We start from the raw sequence: 9,369 nt of genomic DNA on the forward strand, positions 1-9,369 counted from the left end.
TCCCAGTGCAGTACCAAAACATTTGAGGCAGGGGCTAGTGGGAGCAAGATGGCTATGTCCTCTTGGGGGTTTCCTCAGTAAAACTGTGTCTTTTCTGCAAAACAGGGCGTTCACCAGCAAATGACTCAGGATACAGATGTCACGAAGCAAGCCACTGGGAAGCAGTGAAGATCTAAGAATTACCTGCTCTGTTGTCTATTGGCACACCAGCTGTGAATCATCAAATGCTAAAGGGCTGGAGATCTGCACAGATGTGAAAGAGGAGGAAAAATCCCCCATGCCACTGCTTTGCAGCTGCAGACTGTGTGGCTGGTGGCTCACTGCAGAGGTAAGTGATGTTTACATGGCCCCTGGTTAACAGAAGCAGCTTTTGGGCTATGAGACAATATTGTTCTCAGGGCCCTCATATGAGTGAAGAGCCTTGAGGGAAACCATCCAAATCAGTGAGACTTCAAGAGGAATTAATCTGCTTTTGAAGCTGAAGATCTAAGCAACCCTAAAATTCCTGCTCTTTTTAGCTCATTACTGTGTTTATTGGTTTTGGTTAAGGTTTTTTTTTAGCTGAATTTGTCTTTTATGGTAAGTATTAGATTAGCTGACTATCCCTGATTTCTTGGGTCATGATGGTAATAGGAAGAAGACTGCAGCACAAACATGAACTTTACAAACTCTTACCATTAACTCTCCCTCTACTCTTCACCCTAGGGACAGTTCATCTCTGACCTATAAGCATGGTTCTCAGCAGATGGCTAATCTGTTCTGTAAACAAACTGATTTCTATTCCCTTGGGAAAAAAAAACAAAACCAAAAAACCCAAGAAATAAACTTACAGCCAATTAAATCAGTTTTCCAATCTCAAACAGAAGCAAACAGACAACATTTTGCATCTGAATTAGTTTTCTTTTATGCTCCCTTGAAGACACCTCTGCAAATCATCAGCTGTTTCAAGGAAAGGCCATGCACCTTTCCTCTTTCCCATGAAGGAGAATGAAAGAGTTAAATTTGCTGTTTGAGACTCCGGGAGAGTTACATCTTAGGACTGCATTTGTATCTGTTCTAGTCAGTGGGAATGTTAGAAAGGAACAAGAAAAAGTGCATGACTAGTACTTTTCACAAAAAAAGAAAGTATTATTTAGTCCCACTGAATGACTGGCAGTAGAATAATCATCAATGTTTTATCATTTATTACAGTAACCAGTTTCCTGCCCTGAACTCCTCACTAGCTACAAGGACTTGTAAGTTCTATTTTGATCTGGAACCTGGAATTCCTCCTCACATTCTGCCACCTGCCCAAGTACTACAAAATGTGATGCAGTGGAGCCCCTTGTAGATGAGATATGTCAGATAATCCCCTTCAAGTCATTCTTGGCGCTCCACCAGCTGTTTGGCTTTCAAGGCTGTAGGCACCCCACAGTTTCAAGGTTTCCTGGATGTAAGGTGCACATTCTCAGAACTGCTTCCACTCCCCTCACTAACTACAGTACTTTCATGACCACATATATTGCAGTGAACAGTATTGCAAATCCATCCATTTGGCATGATATGATCAGATTGTTATATTATTGACATAATATTTGATATAAGATTGAGTCTGCTGAACTAGATGAGGTGATTTTCTCCTGTACAGAACTTTTACGATTTTATGTTTTAGGCCTATTGCTGTGCTGTACTGTTGTCATAGAACTACAATCCTAAATAATTTTAATTCATAGAAAAGGCTAAATTTAAAAAATTATGTATTTTGTAAGTTTTTTCTAATGTTATTTTGGCAAATATTATTTAAATGTAGAAAAAACACACCGTGGGAGACTGTGAATCACCACACACTTGTTATTATCTATATTCTAACCTAAGAGGTTTAACCCAGTACCTTCAAGGCTGTGGTGGACCCCACACCCAGCACTGTGTTCTCATCCACGAAGAGTGTTACAGACTTCCCGGTACAAAGGAGCGATTGCAGAACTCTAGGTCTTCCCAGGAAGTGATGGGGTGAGACACTTAATTTGATTGTGAAAGGCTTTGCCCAGAAAAGGGCTTAATGATGGCTCAGGTTTCGGCACTACTCTGGAAGGTACCAAGCTCATGTTGTATGTTTCTGAGAAGAGCATAACATGAAGAGGGGGGAACAGATTTCTGCACTATCCTGCCAAAATCCTGGGTGTTTGGTTCACTTTCTAGGATGTGTTGCAAACAAATGTGCTGCTTAGGGAAGTGGTGTTGCACACAGCTTTTTTCCAGGCTCTGGAGATGACAGAAATAAATCATAGACACCCTTAAAATATGAGCCAGTCTGCAGATCTGCAGATTCAGATGCTCAGTTTAAAGAGGTGGGTCACCAAGATAGAGCAGAGTAGATGAGGGGATTCTGAGCATCTGGAGGCATGCTGCAAATTTTGAGCCATGAGCTATCAGCTGGACACCTCAGATAAACGCAGATGAAATATCCCTTGCATGGAGAAAACTTTTGGTTTGTAGTATGGAACATGCATTGATAGGAGCAAGTGACAGGCCAGTCAAATCCAAATTTAAACCAGTGTCCCCAAAGCTGTAGACTTAGAAGTTCTCTGTACCCAAATAATTATCTTAACTCTAGTGGCTGCAAGGAGGTGAGGCAGAGGTCACCGACACAATGGGTGGCCCAAATTAGAAAGGTGGCTGCAGGGCCATGCACACATTAGCATGACTTTTGCAAGCCCAGAGTCCGTGGAGCTGTCAGCGTTGTTCTTCTCTGAACACTAACTCCAACCCCAACAGCAGGGGCTAAGGATGTGGTCCCCAGGATCATGAATGGTTTAAAAAGTGTGAAAGGAGCAATGTTGGTACATGCTTTTCTCAGCATGACTTTTCCAGCCTTAGTGTCCCTGGAGCTGTAGGCTTTATTGTCCAAGGAATCCTAACCATAAAATGAATTAACTCTAGAATCTGAAACTGATGTCCCCAGCTCAATGGGTGGCCCAGATTAGAAAGGTGTGGAAGGAGCAATGTCTGCGCAGTGCTGTGATCTCCTTGGCATGTCTTTCCCAGCCCTTTTGTCCTTGGAAATGGAGTCTTGAAAGAGTTGCTATATGTTCTTCTCCATTCTCATAAAGTTTGTACTTTATTTCAACTTACCTCTCTAAAAATGTCTTAGCAATTCAACACTTTGTCAACTTACCCTGCTCTCTCAGCCATGGAAATGCACTTTCTTCCTGGCAGAAGGTCCTACATTTTCCTTTTTCTTTGGGAAATATGTATCTTCAAGCTGCATCCCTATGGTAGAGATGCAAAATCTTGTTCTCTGAAAAGTGTATTTTTAAATTTTCTCATTAAAATGTCATTGGTTGTAGATTTTAAACCATCTAGGACCATAAATTGTGCTGATCCAAGTTCCTAGACTGCTTTTCTGTGATTGTACAATTATATGTCTTCTTCTGTCCTGTTTTCCCACACTATGGTGAAGTAGGAAAATAGCTTTCTATTCAATATGCCAATTATATGGAAAGAATAAAAAGGGCTCCATCAGAAGCATGCTTTGCTCAGAAACACCAAAATTAATTGAGAGGGATGCTAATTTCTTGATCTAATACTGTATTTCATATGTTTTGTTTATAAAACATATGGTTGTGTAAAATCACAGTAACCAGTTTCTTTACCAGGTTTAAGCTTTTAATACAAGGCAGATTTGCACTATTCAAAGAAGCACTGCAAAGATGAAAAGAAATCATCACTTACTTTATCTTAAGAAATATTAAATTCTTTTTTCATCAAGAGGCAGTCAACTCAAAATAGCCAATTGTATCTAAAATCGTATACTGTGGGAATCACAGAGTCACACAGAATCATGGGAATTATACTCCACAACTCTGTTCCTAGATGTCTTAACAAAACTGAACAGATACTATTTCCCCTGAAATTATCAGGATGTTTTCTTATTATTATTTTGTTTTGTTTTAGCCTCATAACAAAACAAATAAATAAGATCGTCCTGTTGCTCTTATTGTTTCACGTAATGGTAAATATTGTAACTCAGCACTTTAGGGTCTTTAATTTGGAACATAAAATAAGGGTGGTGGTACACAGAGAAAAGCTTAGCACTATTTGTAGCAGTTCCTTTCGCATTTTGATTGTGCCAGGATTTTTAAACTCCAGTTCAACCTATTCATCATCATATTGTCGGAGCTGCACTTACGTACCTGTGGATCAAAAATCTAGTCTGTGAGTAGGACATTCCTGCAGCTGTTCAAGTTAGTCTATCTGTCATCTGAACAGAAATAGGACTTGAATTTGTAGACAGATTACTGCTCTGTCATGTCTGGATAAATTCAAAGCTCTCTCTGCAAAAAACTTTTTTTTTTTTGGTACAGAACTACATAATGCTGTTCACTGTGCAGAGCATTTAAAAAGTTTGGGATATATGATGTTTTCAGATCTGTCTGTAAATACTGGTACAACAAGCCCACAGCACCTTCTCTTGGTCTGATCATTCCAATTTCTTATGCAACCAGATTTTCTTTTTCATCAGTTTCTAAAAGAAGTGTGAGGGAGTGAGAAAGGGTGATGCTCATTTCTCCAGGGAGCCATTAGGACATGGCCAGGTTAAGTACCCACACCTGGGATCTGGACAATAGTCTCACCTCACAGAGTAGAATCATTGCCACCAGTAGCCAATTCTGTACTTTTGTCTTTCTAACCTACAAATCATTTGCTTTCTAAGACTCTCAGTAAACAGCTTTTACTTAAAGTTCTCAGAAAACTTCTCATTCTCTTTACAAAAGTTGCTCTCTCTCAAATCCTGAATTATTTATGTATCCCACCTGTCAAGTAAGCAAGTCTACTTCAGATTTTTTTCCCTGGTGGAGAAGAAAAACATTTTCTGTTTTCATGTGCATTTCTTTTGACCAGTGTAAAAAAGTTTCTTGTGAGGTGCAGGAGTGCTGACACATTTAGGACAGCATTTGGCAACTCTGGATGACAGTTTTCATGTTTTGCAAAAGTAAGAGCAAGGCATGTCTGCACCTTCTAGCACGCAGAACATAATGGCCTACAACTTACAAGTCATCATGACTGATTTTATTAATGGCTTCAGAAATCAGGCTGGGAATGCTCTCTTAGCTGACTGCTGTCTTCCTGATCCCTTTGCCTGTTGGTGTGGCTGAACTGGAGTGTCTCTAAATGTTTACAGCAGAATTTCCAGATGTTGCTCAGCAACAGAATTAAAAGGTGTAGCAGTGGTTTTCATTCTCTGGTACGTCCTTGGGCACACGAGTGTGTGGTGTGAGTGAAGGATGTAGGAGTGTACACAGAGACGTGAAGCATATCAATATAATAACGCTCAATGGACTCCAGTGTGGGCAGAATTGCAGAAATGCAAAGATTGCATTTTGTGGAAGTGCCCCACAAATAACAAAACATATCAAATAGAATATTATAAATTTTCCAATTGTAAAGAAAATCTTCTCTACTCCTCATTCATCACCCAGTCTACAACAAAAATGGGAATGTAAAACTTTTGAACAAAATGTACCATCAGTTAATAAATGGAATAAATATTACCCATATCAGTTTAATTTATTATAATTTTTCAAGTAGCATGAAAATGCTTGATAGTTTAAAAACATAATAGCAAAGTGGTGTTTCCTGTGAAGTCTGTTATGGGAAGTCTGTTATGGGAAAACTTATCTGTCCTGCATGATTTACGAAAGATCACCGGCTTTCACCATTATGCATACAATTATGTAACAAACATCACCATTATGCAACAAGCAAGACACAAACCCTAGTTATTAAAAGGCATATGGCCAAAACAGAAAAATGTGGATATGCTAATTCCCAGGTATAAAATAATCTATATCTACCTCATGTTTATAATTGCCACCCAGTCCAGGAAGCCAAGGGTTTTTTAGAATTAAACAAACAAACAAACAAACAAACAAACAAAAAGTGTTTAATTAGGATATTTTTATGTTTCTATTTAATTGAAATGAAATTAAACCTTAACTTTAGAGACCACATAATCCCTTATGCCGTATGCAACTTTAAAAAGAATCATTTTTCAATATTATAATGAGATGAACCTTCCTCAAAAACCACTCTTACATTGGCATTCAACTGATTTTTTTTCCCTTTTCCTTTCAAACCATACATTTCCTTTCCTACACCTTCTAAGAGAAAACATTAGAATTCTAGTTTTGGAAATGAGCCTCACATTCTATTCAGCTGTGTGAACTATTCAGTTGTGAGACAGGATTTTCACCGTAAGAGCTTGACTCTTTATTTAAGAAAGGAAAATTGAGGTGCTTGAAGTCACAGGTGTCCTGAACATCTGGCAAAGAAAATCAGCCATTGATGGCAACAACACACTATGTGTTAAAAATGTAGTGGTAAAGTGGTGCAGCTGGCAGTACTGCAGCTGTTTCCTAATCATCCCTGCCTAGTTACCTTGGGGGATTGCTATGTGCTTTGGAACCACACCACAAAGCTCACATGAGCATCCTAAAATGCTCTGAGAGTGGCTCTGAAAACTGACTTTACACTTCCAATAAGTAGACGACGAAAATATCCCTACTTGGTTTCTATAACAGTACAAGACACTTTCCCATCAGCCCTGGAAGAGGATTCAAAGTGTTTTCAGAAGAAGAAAAATTACAATTTATATTGGCTATTAACGAGATCTCTTTAAATTGTCATAAGCATTAACTTGAGTCCCCTGTGTCTGATATATTTACAGCTTTTGGCTTTTATTTCCAAACAGAATTTTAATTTCTATCAGAGTTCTCCTACAAACATTTCAGTTCTTACTTCTGAAATGTCCATTCTGCACTGAAATGCCTCCATATTATTTACGCAACTTTATTGGTAAATTATTCCTGTTCAATACCCATCCACACCTTTTACTAAGGCTGCATGCACATTCTGGTATTTGTCATATGTCTTAAGAACTTACACAATGTTGCAATATTCTACCTACATTCTTCACATATTTAAGGGCCTTGATCTAAAACGTATTGTCAGAGATGAGTTGTGAATGACACAGATTTGTTTCTGTCATACTTTAAATACTCAGACTTTTATTAAACTTACAGAAAACCTTCATGCTACTCCAGTAGCAAAATATAAATAGCCATATACTAGATGTTCCCTAGTGATGAGGTGGACATTCTTTATTATGTTACAGCTTGCATGAATTCCTCATTACCTTTCAATTTTTAATTTTTATAAACCAGTCTTTGATTCAGAAATGTGCTTTCATCTATGTCACAAAGCATTCATTCTTCACACTGTACTGAGGGGTTATCAGCCTTCTTGGTTACACATATTAAAAATCATGAGAATTTTATAGTCTCTTACATTATATTTGACAAAGAAATGCCACACATTAGATATTTTGTGGCCAAGCAGGCAGAGTATAGTGCAACAGACAAATGCAGTAATAACAAATGAACTTTTCAAGTGTGCATTTGTGTGTGAGGTGGGAACCATCAGGGTTCACACTGGTGGTGATCCAAAGCTATGCAACCCTTGGGTAGGAACATCCCCCCTACAACTGTTACAGTCTCTGGTGTAGGCAATGATTAACAGTGAATGTCTGGGAGACAGAAGTGTAAGTCAGCCTTTGCTGGTTACAAAGGCAATAAGCTCCTAAAGACAAATAACATTCATTATCATTAAGATACTGTCTACACAGTGTTATATATAGCTCTGGAAAAACAAGCTGGCACTCTGTCGTCTATGTCTGTTAAACTCACTTTCCAGGGAGATTCACTTTGTCTGTGTAACCCACTGTCAAGAAACACTCATTCAGATTTGAAGCCGTATTGAACTAGAAATGCCAGTAATTAATTTATTCATAGTTCTAGTCCTCAACACAGCTGCCAATTTCTTGCAGAATACTTCAGCTGGATGTGTCAGTCCATCCAGAATCCACTGTCGTGATTTTGGCTCTGCAGAGGGTTTTCTGTACCAGTAGGACAATTTTCTTTAGCAAAAATTTAAGTGGTTCTGGGAGGCACAGTCACCTCAGCACCTGCTTTCTCCTTTAGATCTGAGGCTGAAGAGTCCTTAGGTAACAGGTAGGATGTTCCTCAAACATGAGTTAAGGAATTGAGCTGAGTTTTATCTGAGTTTAGATTACCTGCCTGTTTACCCCAAGGGGTCCATATAAATGAAAACAAATGGACTTTCTTTCCAGTCAAAATTGTGAGTTTCCACAGAAAGACACATCGTGTAAAGGTATTTAAAACCCCATTTTGCCACCAGGAAGGGTCTGAAAATTCACACCCCATTCTCTCTGGGTGTCCTGCAGTCACTGGAAGGAGCAGAGCCCTGAGAAGCAGGAAGGTGCTGGGGAAGGCCCAAGTATCCACCAGCATGGATATCTCTTAGACTCAACTTTTGCACTGATGCTGACCCACTTAGGACTGCTACCCAGCTGACGTGGTTGAGTTGTACTGGTTTGGGTATGCCTAGGGTATTTAGTACCTAAATAATGCTGGAAGAACAGAGACCTGAAAGTGGACCTGAAAGAACACCTTGATCTGTGTCAGTATTTGGATAATATGAGAAGACTTGTGTTTGTCTCACTGCTTAAAAGAAAGAAATGAAACCAAAAAAACCCACAAAGCCGCACCAAACCAAACCAAACCTAACAAAATCCACGGCAAAGCAAGAGGTGCTGCATTTCCTCAGAAACTGCCTCGGTTGCCTCCGGAAGGCCCAGCTCGCCATTACACTGGCACCACACTGTGGACGTGTGCTACTACTGCAAAGCTCTTGTGCCTCTAAAATATGTTTTATGCTCTGGGGTAAATTTTTAAAAAAACCCCGTATTTATCCTATGGTATAAAATAATCCAGATTTCAGAAGTGCCAGTTGCCTCCTGACTTGCCTGTGACAGGCAGTGTGTTGGTGGCTTTTCAGCCATGGAGCCTGTGAGGGGTAGGAGGTTAACACCTGCCATCAGCTGACTGAGGAGCTGGGGGGACACTGAGGGGAGAGAAGGCTCCAAGGAAAATTAAGCAGCTCCTTCTCTCCCTGATGGTGGAGTTTTTGCCGGCATTATTCCAGGAGTGAGGCTTCAGACGATGAGAAGCCTCAGCAGTAGCAGTGGCAGCCATCCCACACTGGAGCGAAACCCAGAGCCACAAGTTTCGAGGGATTTTATTCAAAAGCACTGTTAGGGGCTGGCTTTCAAAAAAAAAAAAAAAAAGTCTTCCCAACAAACTAAGAGAGCTACTCTTCATCCATAGCATTTTCCAAGCACAGCTGAAGTCACAATGATCCCTGATGTTTCATGTCCCATGGCACATGCTCACTCTCTACTGTATTGAGAAGCGCATGGGACCATGGCTTTGGATGTCCACACAATGTGTCCACTCCTTGTAGTCTTCATGT

This window comes from Prinia subflava, chromosome 4 (assembly GCF_021018805.1).
Source record: "Prinia subflava isolate CZ2003 ecotype Zambia chromosome 4, Cam_Psub_1.2, whole genome shotgun sequence".
Lineage (NCBI taxonomy): Eukaryota > Metazoa > Chordata > Aves > Passeriformes > Cisticolidae > Prinia > Prinia subflava.